This window comes from Tursiops truncatus, chromosome 11 (assembly GCF_011762595.2).
Source record: "Tursiops truncatus isolate mTurTru1 chromosome 11, mTurTru1.mat.Y, whole genome shotgun sequence".
NCBI lineage: Eukaryota > Metazoa > Chordata > Mammalia > Artiodactyla > Delphinidae > Tursiops > Tursiops truncatus.
The window spans coordinates 81816370-81836016 of record NC_047044.1 but is presented as its reverse complement, the minus strand read 5'-3'; the positions used below and the strand labels follow the sequence as shown (position 1 = coordinate 81836016).

Sequence of the window (19647 nt, the reverse complement as noted above, 5' to 3'; positions counted from 1 at the left end):
AACCTGATGCATTGGCTGATGGATGACTGTGACTTTTTTGGGGGCTAGTAATTTAAAACTTCTGATATTCCAAGTTAGTGCTAATATTTGGCACTTTGGGTAGGTGCCCTCTCAGTACTGATTTTTCATTCTTCTAAGACTTGCATCTAACCTTTGGCCCATTTTGTAATCCTTCCTACCCAAAAGATGGTGTACAGATTGCCTGAGATATAGACTAACAGCTGTGTTTTTTCTGGCAATTCAAACACTTTGAATATAGGTCTTAGTAGTTGAAGTGCTAGTCTGAAAACTCTGCACTGAAGTTCTTTGAGAATTTATCAATTTGTGTTTAGGGACTTTTCAAATGGAAAAATGAAGCTATTCATGTTTTCACAGGCAGTTCCAAATTCCAAACTGTGTCAAGGGTAAAATGTTTCTGTGCTTGAAAGGCCAAGGCAGACTTACGTAACCCAGAAGAGGACAATGTAATGCTACCCCAGAAACAAATGATGGAGCTTTAAAAATGTGCTATTCTATAACTTGATGCAATAGGAAGTGGTTCTTTCTCACCCCTTAGGGGAAATGAATTTGGTTTTCATAATAAACCTGTAAGGCCTAAAGAATTAGAAATTCAAATAGTTTTTATAAATAAAGAAGGTTTTGTTTTATATTTTCCATATTTGGGAAACCAACTCTCTGAGGAGTTTTGAAAGTGGCATGCTCTATGGGTTTTCCCATGTTGCCACTGGTAATTGTGATCTTTGTACGTTTTTCTTTTTTTTTAAACAGTTGAGACTTCAGAGTCTTTGTCTGAAAAGCCCAGCTACCACATAGGTTTGCAGAATTCCTTAGATATTTTTCCAGGCCAGGTTCTTCTTACTAGTCCATCTTTCACTCACGTTTTAAGCTACGGAATGGGAGGACAGCTACCTAAGATTAAAGGAGAGTACAGAAAAGTGTAGGGTACGTTGTAGTTGTTGAGAAATATGTGGAAGGTTTTCTATTTGCAGTAAGGATTTACATACTTGAGTCTGTATAGAAGTAAGAGTTTCTACAAAGACAGTAAGCTGGCTAAACCAGCAGTAGCAAAGAAACCAAAACCAAGTCCTTGATTGGTTTGGAACTGAGGAACTCAAGAGGTAAATTTTAGATAAGGAATTGTGGAGAGATGAAAAAGGGGGTGGTGTGCATCACACACCACTGGCCTAGTGGCTTTTAACTCCAAAGCCCATGGTTTTTCCACAATATTGTCTAGTTGCATTCTGTCTGAAACTATTTCCATTTGGGAACCCAGTAACTGATTTCCAACCATAGGTATATATAATGGAATATTTGCAAGCAATGAGTTTGGTGAGGAATGGTGGTGATTGAAAAAGCAGTATTCATCTTTAAAATAATTTGATAAGACAAATATTCTTGGAGATTGTGTGCCAATGTATTTTTTTTGAAAGCTAATGTTTCTAACAGAAACTCTGGTACATACCCTAAACCACCACAGAAAAACTACAGGATGTTGTAAGAAAAAATTTAAGAAGAAAATAATAAAGGACTGGCACTCAAAGTCTCCCAGAAGTTTTTTTTCACCCATAGCAGGATAAAACCGTAAAAATTAGTAACCAAATACTTTGTTTTAAGGGTGGGACAAACTATTTTTTTAAAAAAGCATATAAAAGCTAATCCAAACCTTTATTCAAGCTGATATCTGTTGTGATTTTCTTGCTTTTTGGTGAGCAGAGGTAGACAAAATGTTCTCCAAAGGCCTTGAAAATGGAAGATCGTGTGGTCATTGCATTTCCCTTTAGAAGGGTGTAACACTGTTCTATTACTCCTTGCAAAAACCTAAAATTTGATAAAACAGATAAAACAGGTATAAATCTTGGAAAGATAAATGCACTGAACAAACTGACGTTGTTAACATAGCAACACCTATGATCATCCCAACTCACTTTCTTGTTTCTTTGCTAATACATTAACCACTGAAGCCATCTATGTTTCTTCCTTGCAGTGTTTTAATTACAGACCATATTGTTTTCATCTCGCAGTTCTCCAAAGTTCTTTCTCAATTTGGTTTTCTCAGCAAATGAGAAAAGCTAAAAGATCGGTAATGCATAGAATTTTATTATCTGCAAGGATTTAGTGATTTGGAGTGAATAAGTTTAATCAATTTCTATATTGGGAAGTTCAACGTAATTCATGTAAGCCTACAATACCTGAAAAGTTACAAATTTCAGAAGGCCTATATTTTTTATTTTCATCCAATTTTTAATTTCACCATATATTTTTTATTTTCACCCAGATAAGAACTTATCAATCAATTCATACTAAGGAAGTAACATTCATTTATTTCACAAATATTTATTAGACACCTGACATATGCCAGGAAAAAGCTAGGCACTGGGATCAGATAGTAATATCTAAAAAGAATCTTTGCTCTTGCCAAATCTGTAATGATCCAGCATAGAAGATAGATACTCAAGAAATAAAGGGTGCTAAATTATAACAATTTTAACATATGCTTATAGGGGAGCACATGTCAGAAACATGTAAGTTAGTTTAGATGGAATAGGGAAAAGCTTATAAGAGGCAGGTCCCACAAAAATCTCCCTGGTGAATATTTGTCAGTACTTAAAATCATTATTCATTTATTTGTTTCCATGCTTATTGTCTGTGTGCTCCCAATAGTATGTAAGTTTTGACCATACTTCCAGAGCCTAAACAAGGTCTGGAACACAATAAATGTTTCCTAACTAAATGACTAACTGGTAAGAAATGATGCTGAGGAGGTGGATAAGAGCCTTCTAAGTTATGCTGAGATGTTCAGACTTCATTTCCCAACCAGTGGAAAGCATGGAATGGTTTCCAGCAGGAGAATGGCATGATGTGATATTTAGTACCACTCTAGCTCCACAGAGAAAATGGATTGGGCAGAATAGGAAAAGTTAGTGACCTTCAGTGAGGGATCTACACCCGAGTATGGGTCAAATTTGATGGTGACCTAAAGTTAATGATGGGGATGGGGATGGAGAGAAGTGGACAGATTCAGGAAATGTTTAAGAAATAGAACCAACAGGCCTTGGCGATTGGATGGATATGGTGCAGGGAGGGAGGGGATTAATCAAGAGAGATTTCAGATCTGAACCATTAGATGGTTGGATGATATTAATATTTATTAAGACAGGAAAAACTGGAGCAAGAAGGGTTTTCTTGGGTAATGTCAAGAACTCAGTTTTGAGCGTAGGCACTTTGAGGTATCTTCATGATATCCAAGTAAAAATGTCCAGTAGATAATCAAACACATGGGAACAAAACTAAGAAGGGTGCCTGGACTGGGGATAGAAGTTGAACTTTTAGATTGACAGAGAAATCAGTTGCAACCCAAACTTGTGAGGAAGCTATAATCAGAACAGAGCATTATTTTTCTTTCCATTTTCATGACACTTGGCGTGCCACACTTGCTAAGCATTAGCTGATGATGACAATTTCCTGGTGTCAGACTAGTCTTCAAGTTGAAGTGCCAAACTGCACTGACAAAGCCTGGCCTCGTGCAATTTCCAAATTGCTTGGCAGCTGAAAGAGGTGAAAAACTCATTACCAACCCATCTGTCCTGAGATTCTGCCCTGATTTCTAGGCTAGAGAAATTTGAATAATTTCAAGAAAATTTAAATAGCACACATGGATCAGTAAATTCCTTCACTATCAGCTCTATATTCTAGTTTCTTGGACATGAGCGAAAACCTCAGAAAGTTGAGCAAGGTGGCAGTATTAGCAAGTAGATACCCTAAATGTCGCCTTCATTTCAGTAGAAAACATAATTGAACAGAGAATCAGAGGTCTTTCCATTAAGTATACTACATTTTTGTTACCAATACTGATTTTTCTCCCCTCTATTTCTATGATCTGTGTTTAGGTCTATATTAAGGTACTCCTGTACAATAAAATTAAAACACAGTAGGAGCAATGAAATTAATGGAATGGTCAATTTGACTCTCTTGCTTGTTGCAGAGAAACTTTCCTGAATTCAAATCTTTACTCCCCTACTTGCCTTCAGTCCTTTTCTCCTCTTTTCTTTCCATTCTTCCTGATTTCTCTCCCTTCTTCCCTCTCTTTCTTTCCTTGTGTAATGAAAGAGGATGGGATTTTGGGTGCGTGGGATTCTGAGTCAGAGAGAACTGGCTTTGGATCAGATTTCTACTTAATTTTTATTAAAGGCTCTGAACCTGTTCCCTAAGTTTTAAATTATAATAATGATGATGATTTAAAATATCACAAGGTGGGGGGACCTTCAAGATGGTGGAGGAGTAAGAGGTGGAGATCACCTTCCTCCCCACAAATACATCAGGAATACATCTACATGTGGAACAACTCCTACAGAACACCTACTGAATGCTGGCAGAAGACCTCAGACCTCCCAAAAGGCAAGAAACTCCCCACGTACCTAGGTAGGGCAAAAGAAAAAGAAAAAACAGAAACAAAAGAACAGGAACGGGACCTGCACCAGTGGGAGGGAGTCATGAAGGAGGAAAGGTTTCCACACACTAGGAAGCCCCTTCCCTGGTGGAGATGGGGGGTGGTGGGGGGGAAGCTTTGGAGCCATGGAGGAGAGCGCAGCAACAGGGGTGCGGAGGGCAAAGCAGAGACGTTCCCGCACAGGGGATTGGTGCCGACCAGCACTCACCAGCCCAAGAGGCTTGTCTGCTCACCCGCCGGGGCGGGCAGGGGCTGGGAGCTGAGGCTCGGGCTTCAGAGGTTGGATTCCAGGCAGAGGACTGGGGTTGGCTGCACGAACACAGCCTGAAGGGGGCTAGTGCACCACAGCTAGCCAGGAGGGAGTCCAGGAAAAAGTCTGGAACTGCCTAAGAGGCAAGAGACCATTGTTTCAGGGTGCACAAGGAGAGGAGATTCAGAGCACCACCTAAACTAGCTCCAGAGATGGGCGCGAGCCGTGGCTATCAGCGCGGACACCAGAGACGGGCACGAACAACGCGAACGCTGCTTCTGCTGACACCAGGAATCCTGTGTGCAAGCACAGGTCACTATCCACACCCCCCAAGGAGCGTGTGCAGCCCGCCACTGCCAGCGTCCTGAGATCCAGGGACAACCTCCCCAGGAGAACACATGGCGCGCCTCAAGCTGTTGCAACGTCACACTGGCCTCTGCCACTGCAGGCTCGTCCCACCTTCCAACTGTGACTACCGTATGCCTCCCTCCCCACGGCCTGAGTGAGTCAAAGCACCCTAATTAGCTGCTGCTTTAACCCCCTCCTCTCTGGGCGGGAAACAGATGCCAGAGGGTGACCTACACGCAGAGGTGGGGCCAAAATCAAAGCTGAACCCCGGGAGCTGTGCAAACAAAGAAGAGAAAGGGAAATTTCTCCCAGCAGCCTCAGGAGCAGCAGATTAAATCTCCACAATCAAGTTATGTACCCTGCATCTCTGCAATACCTAAACAGACAACAAATAGTCCCAAAATTGAGGTGGTGGACTTTGGGAGCAACTGTAGACTTGAGGTTTGCTGTCTGCAACTGATTTGTTTCTGATTTTTATGTTTATCTTAGTTTAGTTTTTTGTGCTTGTTATCATTGGTGGATTTGTTTGCTTGTTCTCTTCTTTTTTTATTCCTTTTTTATTTAAATAATATAAAAATTTTTATTAATTTTATTAAAAATTTTATTTTCTTTCTTTTTTTCTCTGTTTTCTTCTGAGCTATGTGCTGACAGGGTCTTGGTGCTCTGGCCTGGTGTCAGGCCTGAGTCTCTAATGTGGGAGAGCCGAGTTCAGGACATTGGACCACCAGAGACCTCCTGGCACCAGGTAATATCAACTGGCAAGAGCTCTCCCAGAGATCTCCATCTCAATGCTAAGATCCAGCTCCACCCAACGGCCAGCAGGCTCCAGTGCTGGATGTCCCATGCCAAACAACTAGCAAGACAGGAACACAACCCAACCCATTAACAGAGAGGCTGCCTAATATCATACTAAGCTCACAGACATGCCAAAACACACCACTGGGCATGGCCCTGCCCACCAGAAAGACAAGATCCAGCCTCACCCACCAAAACACAGGCACAAGTGCCCTCCACCAAAAAGCCTACAAAAGCCACTGAAACAACCTCACCCACTGGGGGCAGACAACAAAAACAATGGGAACTACAAACCTGCAGCCTGTGAAAAAGAGACCCCAAACACAGTAAGTTAAACAAAATGAGAAGACAGAGAAATATGCAGCAGATGAAGGAGCAAAGTAAAAACCCACCAGACCTAACAAATGAAGAGGAAATAGGCAGTCTACCTGAAAAAGAATTCAGAGTAATGATAGTAAAGATGATCCTAATCTTGTAAATAAAATGGAGAAAACACAAGAAACGTTTAACAAGGACCTAGAAGAACTAAAGAGCAAACAAACAATGACGAACAACACAATACATGAAATTAAAATTCTCTAGAAGGAATCAATACCAGAATAACTGATAAGTGGCCTGGAAGATAAAATAGTGGAAATAACTACTGCAGAGCAGAATAAAGAAAAATGAATGAAAAGAATTGAGGACAGTCTCAGAGACCTCTGGGACAACATTAAACACACCAACATTCGAATTATAGGGGTCCCAGAAGAAGAAGAGAAAAAGAAATGGTCTGAGAAAAGATTTGAAGACATTATAGTTGAAAACTTCCCTAACATGGGAAACGAAATAGTCAATCAAGTCCAGGAAGCACAGAGAGTCCCATATAGGATACATGCCAAGACACATATTAATCAAACTATCAAAAATTAAATACAAAGAAAAAATATTGAAAGCAGCAAGGGAAAAACAACAAATAACATACAAGGGAATCCCCATAAGGTTAACAGCTGATCCTTCAGTAGAAACTCTGCAAGCCAGAAGGGAGTGGCAGGACATATTTAAAGTGATGAAAAGGAAAAACCTACACCTAAGATTTCTCTACCCAGCAAGGATCTCGTTCAGATTTGATAGGGAAATTAAAACCTTTACAGACAAGCAAAAGTTAAGAGAATTCAGCACCACCAAACCAGCTTTACAACAAAAGCTAAAGGAACATCACTAGGCAGGAAACACAAAAGAAGGAAAAGACCTACAATAACAAACCCAAAACAATTAAGAAAATGGTAATAGGAACATACATATCGATAATTATCTTAAATGTAAATGGATTTAATGCTCCAATCAAAAGACACAGACTGGCTGAATGGATACAAAAACAAGACCCATATATATGCTGTCTACAAGAGACCCACTTCAGACCTTGTGACACATACAGACTGAAAGTGAGGGGATGGAAAAAGATATTCCATGCAAATGGAAATCAAAAGAAAGCTGGAGTAGCAATTCTCATATCAGACCAATAGACTTTAAAATAAGGAGTATTACAAGAGACAAAGAAGGACATTACATAAGGATCAAAGGATCAATCCAAGAAGAAGATATAACAATTGTAAATATTTATGCACCCAACATAGGAGCACCTCAATACATAAGGCAAATGCTAGCAGCCATAAAAGGGGAAATCGACAGTAAAACAGTCACAGCAGGGGAATTTAACACCCAACTTTCACCAATGGACAGATTATCCAAAATGAAAATAAATAAGGAAACACAAGCTTTAAATGACAACATTAGACAAGATGGACTTAATTGATATTTATAGGACTTTCCATCCAAAAACAACAGAATATGCTTTCTTCTCAAGTGCTTATGGAACATTCTGCAGGATAGATCATATCTTGGGTCACAAATCAAGCCTTGGTAAATTTCAGAAAATTGAAATCATATCAGGTATCTTTTCTGGCCAAAACGCTCTGAGACTAGATATCAATTACAGGAAAAAAAATGTAAAAAATACAAACACATGGAGGCTAAACAATACGCTATTAAATAGCCAAGACATCACTGAAGAAATCAAAGAGGAAAATAAAAAACACCTAGAAACAAATGACAATGAAAACACGATGACCCAAAACCTGTGGGATGCAGCAAAAGCAGGTCTAAGAGGGAAGTTTATAGAAATACAATCCTACCTCAAGAAACAAGAAACATCTCAAATAAACAACCTAACCTTACACATAAAGCAATTAGAGAAAGAGGAACAAAAAAACCCCAAAGTTAGCAGAAGGAAAGAAATCATTAAGATCAGATCAGAAATAAATGAAAAAGAAATGAAGAAACAATAGCAAAGATCAATAAAACTAAAAGCTGGTTCTTGGAGAAGATAAACAAAATTGATAAAACTTTAGCCAGACTCACCAAGAAAAAAAGGGAGAAGACTCAAATCAACAGAATTAGAAATGAAAAAAGGAGGAGGTTAGAGAAGATGGTGGAAGAGTGAGATGCGGAGATCACCTTCCTCCCCACAGATACATCATAAATACATCTACACGTGGAACTACTCCTACAGAACACCTACTGAATGCTGGCAGAAGACCTCAGACCTCCTATTAGGCAAGAAACTCCCACGTACCTGGGTAGGGCAAAAGAAAAAAGTAAAAACACAGACAAAAGAATAGGGACAGGACCTGCACCAGTGGGAGGGAGCTGTTAAGTTGGAAAGGTATCCACACACTAGGAAGCCCATTCGCGGGCAGAGACTGTGGGTGGTGGAGGGGGGAGTTTCCGAGCCTCGGAGGAGAGCACAGCCACAGGGGTGCGGAGGGCAAAGCAGAGAGATGCCCGCACAGAGGATCGGTGCCGACCAGCACTCACCAACCCGAGAGGCTTGTCTGCTCACCCGCTGGGGCGGACGGGGGCTAGGAGCCGAGGCTCAGGGTTCGGAGGTCGGATCCCAGGGAGAGGACTGGGGTTGGCTGCGTGAACACAGCCTGAAGGGGGCTAGTGAACCACGGCTACCTGGGAGGGAGTCCGGGAAAAGTCTGGAGCTGCCAAAGAGGCAAGAGACTATTTCTTCCCTCTTTGTTTCCTGGTGCGCGAGGAGAGGGGTTTAAGAGCACTGCTTAAAGGAGCTCCAGAGATGGGCACGAGCCGTGACTATCAGCGCAGACTCCACAGACGGGCATGAGATGCTAAGGCTGCTGCTGCCGCCACCAGGAAGCCTGTGTGCGAGCACAGGTCACTGTCCACACCTCCCCTCCTGGAAACCTGTGCAGCCCGCCACTGTCAGGGTCCCGTGATCCAGGGACAACTTCCCCGGGAGAACTCACGGCGCGCCTCAGGCTGGTGCAACGTCACGCCAGCCTCTTCCACCGCAGGCCCGCCCCTCACTCCGTGCCCCTCCCTCCCCCACGGCCTGAGTGAGCCAGAGTACCCGAAGCAGCTGTTCCTTTAACCCCTTCCTGTCTGAGTGAAGAACAGATGCCCTCCGGCGACCTACAAGCTGAGGTGGGTCCAAATCCAAAGCTCAGCAGTGAGAATAAAGAAGAGAAAGGGAAATCTCTCCCAGCAGCCTCAGAAGCAGCATATGAAAGCTCCACAATCAACTTGATGTGCCTGCATCTGTGGAACACCTGAATAGACAACGAATCATCCCAAATTGAGGAGGTGGACTTTGGGAGCGTCGAGATATATATATATATATTTTTTTTTTTCCCCTTTTCCTCTTTTTGTGAGTGTGTATGTGTGTGCTTCTGTGTGAGATTTTGTATGTATAGCTTTGCTTTCACCATTTGTCCTAGGATTCTGTCCGTCTGTTCTTTTTTGTTTTTTTTTAATTTAAAAAATTTTTTTTCATAATAATAATTTTTTATTTTAATAACTTTATTTTATTTTATCTTATTTATTTTATTTTATCCTCTTTATTTCTTTCTATTGTTTCTCCCTTTTATTTTATTTTATTTTTTCGGTACATGGGCCCCTCACTGTTGTGGCCTCTCCCATTGTGGAGCACAGGCTCCGGACACGCAGGCTCAGCAGCCATGGCTCACAGGCCCAGCCGCTCCGCGGCATGTGGGACCAGGGCATGAACCCATGTTCCCTGCATTGGCAGGCAGACTCTCAACCACTGCACCACCAGGGAAGCCCTGTTTCTCCCTTTTATTCTGAGCTGTGTGGATGAAAGCCTCTTGGTGCTGCAGCCAGAAGTCAGTGCTGTGCCTCTGAGGTGGGAGAGCCAACTTCAGGACAATGGTCCACAAGAGACCTCCCAGCTCCACGTAATATCAAACAGCGAAATCTCCCAGAGATCTGCATCTGAACACCAAGACCCAGCTTCACTCAATGATCAGCAAGCTACAGTGCTGGACACCCTATGCCAGACAACTAGCAAGACAGGAACACAGCCCCATCCATTGCCAGACAGGCTGCCTAAAATCAATAATAAGGCCACAGACACCCCAAAACACACCACCAGTTGTGCACATGTCCACCAGAAAGACAAGATCCAGCCTCATACACCAGAACACAGGCACTAATTCCCTCCACCAGGAAGGACACACAACCCACTGAACCAACCTTAGCCACTGGGGACAGACACCAAAAACAACGGGAACTACGAACCTGTAGCCTGCAAAAAGGAGACCCAAACACAGTAAGATGAGCAAAATGAGAACACAGGAAAACACACAGCAGATAAAGGAACAAGATAAAAACCCACCAGACCTAACAAATGAAGAGGAAATAGGCAGTCTACCTGAAAAAGAATTCAGAATAATGATAGTAAAGATGATCCAAAATCTTGGAAATAGAATAGAGAAAATGCAAGAAACATTTAACAAGGATGTAGAAGAACTAAAGAGGAAACAAGCAATGATGAACAACGCAATAAATGAAATTAAAAACACCCTAGAAGGGATCAATAGCAGAATAACTGAGGCAGAAGAACAGATAAGTGACCTGGAAGATAAAATAGTGGAAATAACTACTGCAGAGCAGAATAAAGAAAAAAGAATGAAAAGAACTGAGGACAGTCTCAGAGACCTCTGGGACAACATTAAAGACACCAACATTCGAATTATAGGTGTCCCAGAAAAAGAAGAGAAAAAGAAAGGGACTGAGAAAATATTTGAAAAGATTATAGTTAAAAACTTCCCTAATATGGGAAAGGAAATGGTTAATCAAGTCCAGGAAGCAGAGAGAGTCCCATACAGGATAAATCCAAGGAGAAACACACAAAGACACATATTAATCAAACTGTCAAAAATTAAATACAAAGAAAACCTATTAAAAGCAGCAAGGGAAAAGCAACAAATAACACATAAGGGAATCCCCATAAGGTTAACAGCTGATCTTTCAGCAGAAACTCTGCAAGCCAGAAGGGACTGGCAGGACATATTTAAAGTGATGAAGGAGAAAAACCTACAACCAAGATTACGCTACCCAGCAAGGATCTCATTCAGATTTGATGGAGAAATTAAAACCTTTACAAACAAGCAAAAGCTGAGAGAGTTCAGCACCACTAAACCACCTTTACAACAAATGCTAAAGGAACTTCTCTAGGCAAGAAACACAAGAGAAGGAAAAGACCTACAATAACAAACCCAAAACAATTAAGAAAATGGGAATAGGAACATGCAGATCGATAATTACCTTAAATGTAAATGGACTAAATGCTCCCACCAAAAGACACAGACTGGCTGAATGGATACAAAAACATGACCTATATATATGCTGTCTACAAGAGACCCACTTCAGACCTAGGGACACATACAGATTGAAAGTGAGGGGATGGAAAAAGATATTCCATACAAATGGAAATCAAAAGAAAGCTGGAGTAGCTATTCTCATGTCAGACAAAATAGACTTTAAAATAAAGACTATTACAAGAGACAAAGAAGGACACTACATAATGATCAAGGGATCAATGCAAGAAGAAGATATAACAATTGTAAATATTTATGCACCCAACATAGGAGCACCTCAATACATAAGGCAAATGCTAACAGCCATAAAAGGGGAAACTGACAGTAACACAATCATAGTAGGGGACGTTAACACCCCACTTTCACCAATGGGCAGATTATCCAAAATGAAAATAAATAAGGAAACACAAGCTTTAAATGATACATTAAACAAGATGGACTTAATTGACATTTATAGGACATTCCATCCAAAAATAACAGAATACACATTTTTCTCAAGTGCTCATGGAACATTCTGCAGGATAGATCATATCTTGGGTCACAAATCAAGCCTTGGTAAATTTAAGAAAATTGAAATCTTATCAAGTATCTTTTCTGACCACAACGCCATAAGACTAGATATCAATTACAGGAAAAGATCTGTAAGATATACAAGCACATGGAGGATAAACAATACGCTATTAAATAGCCAAGACATCACTGAAGAAATCAAAGAGCAAATAAAAAAATACCTAGAAACAAATGACAATGGAGACATGACGATCCAAAACCAATGGGAGGGCTTCCCTGGTGGCACAGTGGTTGAGAGTCTGCCTGCCGATGCAGGGGACACGGGTTCATGCCCCAGTCTGGGAAGATCCCACATGCCGTGGAGCAGCTGGGCCCGTGAGCCGTGGCCGCGGAGCCTGTGCTCTGCAACGGGAGAGGCCACAACAGTGAGAGGCCTGCGTACAGCAAAAAAAACCCCAAAAACCTATGGGATGCAGCAAAAGCAGTTCTCAGAGGGAAGTTTATAGCAATACAATCCTACCTTAAGAAACAGGAAACATCTCAAATAAACAACCTAACCCTGCACCTAAAGGAATTCACGAAAGAAGAACAAAAACCCCCAAGTTAGCAGAAGGAAATGAATCATAAAGATCATATCAGAAATAAATGAAAAAGAAATGAAGGAAACGATAGCAAAGATCAATAAAATTAAAAGCTGGTTCTTTGAGAAGATAAACAAAATTGATAAACCATTAGCCAGACCCACCAAGAATAAAAGGGAGAAGACTCAAATCAACGGAATTAGAAATGAAAAAGGAGAAGTAACAACTGACACTGAAGCAATACAAAGGATCACGAGAGATTACGACAAGCAACACTACGCTAATGAAATGGAAGACCTGGAAGAAATTGAAAAAATTTTAGAAATGCACAACCTGCCAAGACTGAACCAGGAAGAAATAGAAAATATGAACAGACCAATCACAAGCATTGAAATTGAAACTGTGATGAAAAATCTTCCAAAAAACAAAAGCCCAGGACCAGAGGGCTTCACAGGTGAATTCTATCAAACATTTAGAGAAGAGCTAACACCTATCCTTCTCAAACTCTTCCAAAATATAGCAGAGGGAGGAACACTCCCAAACTCATTCTATGAGGACACCATCACCCTGATACCAAAATCAGACAAAGATGTCACAAAGAAAGAAAATTACAGTAGGCCAATATCACTGAAGAACATAGATGCAAAAATCCTCAACAAAATACTAGCAAACAGAATCCAACAGCACATTAAAAGGATCATACACCATGATCAAGTGGGGTTTATCTCAGGAATGCAAGGATTCTTCAGTATACACAAATCAATCAATGTCCTGTAGCATATTAACAAATTGAAGGAGAAAAACCATATGATCATCTCAATAGATGCAGAGAAGGTTTCAACAAAATTCAACACCCATTTATGATAAAAACTCTCCAGAAGGTAGGTATAGAGGAACTACCTCAGCATAATAAAGGCCATATATGACAAACGCACAGCCAACACCCTTCTCAGTGGTGAAAAACTGAAACCACTTCTGCTAAGATCAGGAACAAGACAAGGATGTCCACTCTCACCACTATTATTCAACACAGTTTTGGAAGTTTTAGCCACAGCAGTCACAGAAGAAAAATAAATAAAAGGAATTCAGATTGGAAAATAAGAAGTAAAGCTGTCACTGTTTGCAGATGACATGATACTATACATAGAGAATCCTAAAGATGCTACCAGAAAACTACTAGAGCTAATCAATGAATTTGGTAAAGTAGCAGGATACAAAATTAATGCACATTGATCTCTTGCATTCCTATATACTAATGATGAAAATCTGAAAGAGAAATTAAGGAAACATTCCCATTTAACATTGCAAAAATAAGAAGAAAATACCTAGGGATAAACCTACCTAAGGAGACCAAAGGCCTGTATGCAGAAAATTATAAGACACTGACGAAAGAAGTTAAAGACGATACAAACAGATCAAGAGATGTACCATATTCTTGGAATGGAAGAATCAACATTGTGAAAATGACTCTACTACCCAAAGCAATCTACATATTTGACGCAATCCCTATCAAACTACCACTGGCATTTTTCACAGAACTAGAACAGAAATTTTCACAATTCGTATGGAAACACAGAAGACCCCAAATAGGCAAAGCAATCTTGAGAAAGAAAAACGGAGCTGGAGGAATCAGGGTCCCTGATTTCAGACTATGCTAGAAAGCTAAATAACTAAATCAAGACAGTATGGTACTGGCACAAAAACAGAAATATAAATCAATGGAACAGGATAGAAAGCCCAGAGATAAACCCATGCACATATGGTCACCTTATTTTTGATAAAAGAGGCAAGCATATACAGTGGAAAAAGACAGCCTCTTCACCAAGTGCTGCTGGGAAAAATGGACAGCTATATGTAAAAGAATGAAATTAGAACACTCCCTAACATCATACACAAATATAAACTCAAAATGGATTAAAGACCTAAATGTAAGACCAGACACTCTAAAACTCTTAGAGGAAAACATAGGCAGAACACTCTATGACATAAATCAGAGCAAGATCCTTTTTGACCCACCACCTAGAGAACTGGAAATAAATATTTAAAAATGGGACCTAATGAAACTTAAAAGCTTTTGCACAGCAAAGGAAACCATAAACAAGAGCAAAAGACAACCCTCAGAATGGGAGAAAATATTTGCAAATGAAGCAACAGACAAACGATTAATCTCCAAAATATACAATCAGGTCATGCAGCTGAATATCAGAAAAACAAACAACCCAATCCAAAAATGGGCAGAAGACCTAAACAGACATTTCTCCAAAGAAGATATACAGATTGCCAACAAACACATGAAAGGATGCTCAACATCACTAATCATTAGAGAAATGCAAATCAAAACTGCAATGAGATATCATCTCACACCAGTCAGAATGGCCATTATCAAAAAATCTACAAACAATAAGTGCTGGAGAGGGTGTCCAGAAAAGGGAACCTTCTTGCACTGTTGGTGGGAATGTAAATTGATACAGCCACTATGGAGAACAGTATGGAGGTTCCTTAGAAAACTAAAAATAGAAGTACCATATGACTCAGCAATCCCACTACTGGGCATATACCCTTAGAAAACCATAATTTAAGAAGAGTCATGTACCAAAATGTTCATTGCAGCTCTATTTACAATAGCCGAGACATGGAATCAACCTAAGTGTCTATAGACAGATAAATGGATAAAGATGATGTGGCACATATTTACAATGGAATATTACTCAGCCATACAAGAAATGGAATTGAACTATTTGTAGTGAGGTGTATGGACCTAGAGTCTGTCATACAGAGTGAAGTAATTCGGAAAGAGAAAAAGAAATACCGTATGCTAACAAATATATATGGAATCTAAAAAGAAAAGGTTCTGATGAACCTAGGGGCAGGACAGGAATAAAGATGCAAAGGTAGACAATGGAGTTGAGGACACGGAAGGGGGAAGGGTAAGCTGGGACGAAGTGAGAGAGTAGCACTGACATATATACAGTACCGAATGTAAAAGAGATAGCTAGTGGGAAGCAGCCGCATAGCACAGGGAGATTAGCTCGGTGCTTAGTGACCACCTAGAGGGGTGGGATAGGGAGGGTGGGAGGGAGATACAAGCAAGAGGGGATATGGGTATATATGTATATATATAGCAAATTCATTTTGTTATACAGCAGAAACTAACACAACATTGTAAAGCAATTACGCTCCAATAAAGATGTTAAAATAAATAAATAAAAAATCACAAGGTTACTATGAAGCTTAGATGAGAAATTATACATAAAATTTACTGCATAAAGATGGCTTACAGTAGATGTTTCATAAGCATAGTCTATATTCTGTTTCCATTTCCGTTTTCCTCCATAAGGAAGGCTATTGGACGTTACTGTAATAAAGCTTGTTAAACAAGGTTACATTTGATTCAATGAGTGATGGAAGAGAAAACTGGAGGGTAACAGGTTCTGAAATGAATGAAAAATAATGATTTATAGATGGTAATTGATAAAGCCACTCTTTCAAGAAGAATGAGAGGGTAATGGGATGTAGAACAAAGGAACAATAGTGTGAAGGAGAATCGGGGTGAAGGAAAAATGTTTGTGGGTGGTGGTGGTTGTTTTTTTAGGATGGAGGTTTGAGTGTGCCTATAACAAGGAAAGAAAGGGACTTACGAGGAGGAATATAAAAATGAGAAAGAGTAATAGTACAGAAAATACCTTCAGGAAATAGAATATAAGAGCAGCATTGATCAAAGTTACAGTAGTTATAAAAACAAATTGCCAAATGAAGACAAACCCCTTCTAGGCAGTTCAAGCCGGGCCTTCGGCGACCTGGGCTCACTTGAATCTAGCATTTCAATAGACAGTTACTCTTAGCCAGTGGTACCAAGGACTCCAGTGTTCAGGGCTGAGGAGTATTGTAGGAGCCTCCTACCTGCAGCTGCCTCTCCCTAATGCCTGAAACGGCAATTACTCATTAATATGTCAAGGGATTAACAGCTATGTAGCCTATTAAGATCCTATCTGTGGGCAGTACAGACTTCAGTTTGAAAGCTCCGTCATTTATTATGTGTATAAGCTTGGGAAAGTTTTTAGATTTCTCTAAGCCTTAGATTCCTTTATTTTCTGGCCGTGCCACGCAGCTTGTAGGATCTTAGTTCCCCGACCAGGGATTGATCCCTGGCGCTCAGCAGTGAAAGTGCGGAGTCCTAGCAACTGGACTGCCAGAGAATTCCCGAGCCTCAATTTCTCGAACTCTAAGGATAACGTTTCCTACGTAACAGAATTGAAGATAATGTACACTAAGTAATTAATAGTGATTAGCATACAGAAAATAATGTTCCTTGTGGGGTGTTAGAGTACTGTAATTTGCCTATTTGCTTACTTTTGAATAATTTTTTCTTATCTTTTCATAAAACTTTGACCCCATCTAATATAACATGCTTACAGAGACTTGAGCTGAAATCACTATTACTGATGTTATCCTAGGGTGGTCAGATGAAGAGACTATCCCAGGATTCTGAATGTGGCTTGAGCCAACAGAACTGCGACATTCCCCCAAAGAAGCCTAGGTCTTCTGGGACACAGACACGTGTGACTCAAAAACTATCCATGGTATCCAGCTTCAAGAAGAGAAAAGAAGAAACATTTTCTTTTAAATTTTCAAATGCTGAGGACCTTATCTTCGGGAACCTTCCCTAAGACTTCGGCATCTATTTACCTATTTTCTTCAGGTTTAAATCAATATGGTCCTTTGCCAAGGATGGCAAATTATTATACCAACAAAAGCACAAAATACAGAAATTCCGAGGTAAAAAGAATTCTCCTTCTCCAATTTCATGTATGGATGTTATTATCGTAATTATCAGTATTTAAGAAGTATTGTATTTAGCCAGTAGTTTTGAGTAGACCAATCCATTAAGAATACATTTTTAATGTAACACTCTCAGAACGTCTAAGACTTAATTTATAAATGTCCCAGTTTTTGTATTGCCATTTTTTAATCCTGAGTTCATATCCTACCAGAAAAGGCAGACTCTAACATGGAATCCCTATCTGTAGGTAATTAAATTGAATAGTAAAGACTATTTGGAATGGCTTAAAGTAATAGGGCAAAGGGAGGGGTTAGCAAAGTCCAAATAGAATGAATCTTTGATTCAGTAGAGAAACGCTACTCAAACTTTCACGTGCCTATAGGTCAGCTGGAGATCTTTTTAAAATGCAGATTCTGACTCAGTAGACCTAAGGGTGGGGTCTGAGGTCTTGCATCTCTCACAAACTTCCAGGATCGAGGATGCTACTGACCCCCACCACACTCAAGTAGTGAGGAAGAATCTAGAATTCGGTAATGAGTAGGGAGGGAGCCTGCCATGTGCCCTCTAACTCAGCATCACAGAAAACATCTGAAAACTCAACCACCAGCCACCTGCCTTTTGGAGTCCTTCATCTTCTAACACAACAGCTCTCTGACATTTTGATGCTAGAAACTGACTTATCCACAAGCAGAGGCATAAACTCTGGAAACATTTCTTTATCTAGAAACCTGATGGACATTGATCAAGTAACTAGAGAAGAACCGTAACAAGGTGACATCATCTGTTGAGGTGAAAGAGCAAAAACAAGACCAGATACCTAACCAACTGCCTTTATCAGAACTACGCCATTCCATACACCTGAAAGCAATACAGTGTTATGCATCATTTATATCTCAATAATAAACAATTGGGCCATTCCATCACATACGCCAATGGTGATTCCCAAGATAGATCCTTTGGGAAAATGACAGCAAATCTTTCTATCGAAAGTTTTTTCTGATGGGCCAATCAGTGTGAAATAGTTACTCTCCACTTTCTCTAGTATAAAACAAATTCAGATTCACATTTGATTTCAACAGATTTTAATTCAATAATAAGCAATTATTTTAGAAGGAAGCACATGAGAAAAATACTTGAATATATGAAAACATTAAAGAGGTGGTATGCCCTAATTGCTTGTAGAATTATTTGCTTTGCTGAACACAGCACAAGAATTATAGTGGAAATCAATGCTCTGGTTTACCTCTTTTTAAGAGTGTCTATTTTTATTAGAATATTTCCTTTTCTAAAAGCAGTCACCATCTTTAAGCAATGAAGACAGGCTAGCTGTACCCAAGCGCTTTCAATTGTGGTCAGAGGGAGCACACATCCTCTAATGACCTCAGGAAAGATTATCAAAGATGTCCTGTGAATGAAGATGTTTACTCAGCAGTGAGCTAGCACACATATTTAGGCGTTTTATTTTTAACAGCCAAAAAGAATGTCAGAAGCCTCATTTCCTGGTCGGATAATAAGCATCCTGCCCTAAGCATGGATGACCACACAGAACATCATCTCAAATGGAGCATGAGTGATGGCTGTAAGTGTGACAGCTGACACCCTCACTAAACCATTATTCTTGGAAACAAGGCAATCTATACACTCAGAGAGGAAGACTTTGCTAGCTGGGTGTTTACAACTATATTTGCCACCTAGGGAGAATAACAGCCTTATTTCAGAACAAGTTGTATAAGTAGAGATACATCTTAAATTTTACAAAGGAAGGGCCAATGCTTTTGTTTCTTTCAGTCATTTGTTTTCTGAGTACCTTAATGTAAAATGACTCTTGAAAGGCTTTTGCAAATTATCTTCTTGAACTGTACCCATCCTCTGGGATAAAGAGTTGTTGCAATTGCTTCAGAAATGGAAGTCTTGATTTACATTTCACAGGTGCTGTATTTTTGAAGGCGCAGCAGCACAGTGGGACCTACGTCCACTTGTCTTCGTTCCCCTGATAAGGAGCAAAGCATCATGGGGGAGAGGCAGGCTCAGGCTCTCACTGAGAAGCCAGAGTTCGGGCTCCTTGTGAGAGCCATTCACCCTGTCACCAACACGATGCCTTACTTAAACTCCCCAGACAAAAACAGATATTCACTTGAGCTGGAAAAGCAGGGGGATGGAGAAGTGTAGAGCTACAAGTTTAAATATTTCAGCTCTGTCTGTCAAAATGACTCCCTGTGTGTAGGTAACCTTGGCCAGGTTAATTCACTTAA

At 40.2% G+C, this 19647-nt stretch overlaps 1 protein-coding gene across 3 annotated transcripts in view; it reads right to left on the bottom strand.

Moving 5' to 3' along the window:
- LMNTD1 (lamin tail domain containing 1) overlaps positions 1-19647 on the bottom strand; it is a 434715-nt gene that overhangs the window by 281703 nt on the left and 133365 nt on the right. For all 3 annotated transcript variants that reach the window (XM_073788952.1, XM_073788949.1, XM_073788950.1), the window contains exon 4: positions 1664-1818. The gene's annotated coding sequence lies outside the window, so the exon portion shown is untranslated. The remainder of the gene's footprint in view (positions 1-1663; positions 1819-19647) is intronic.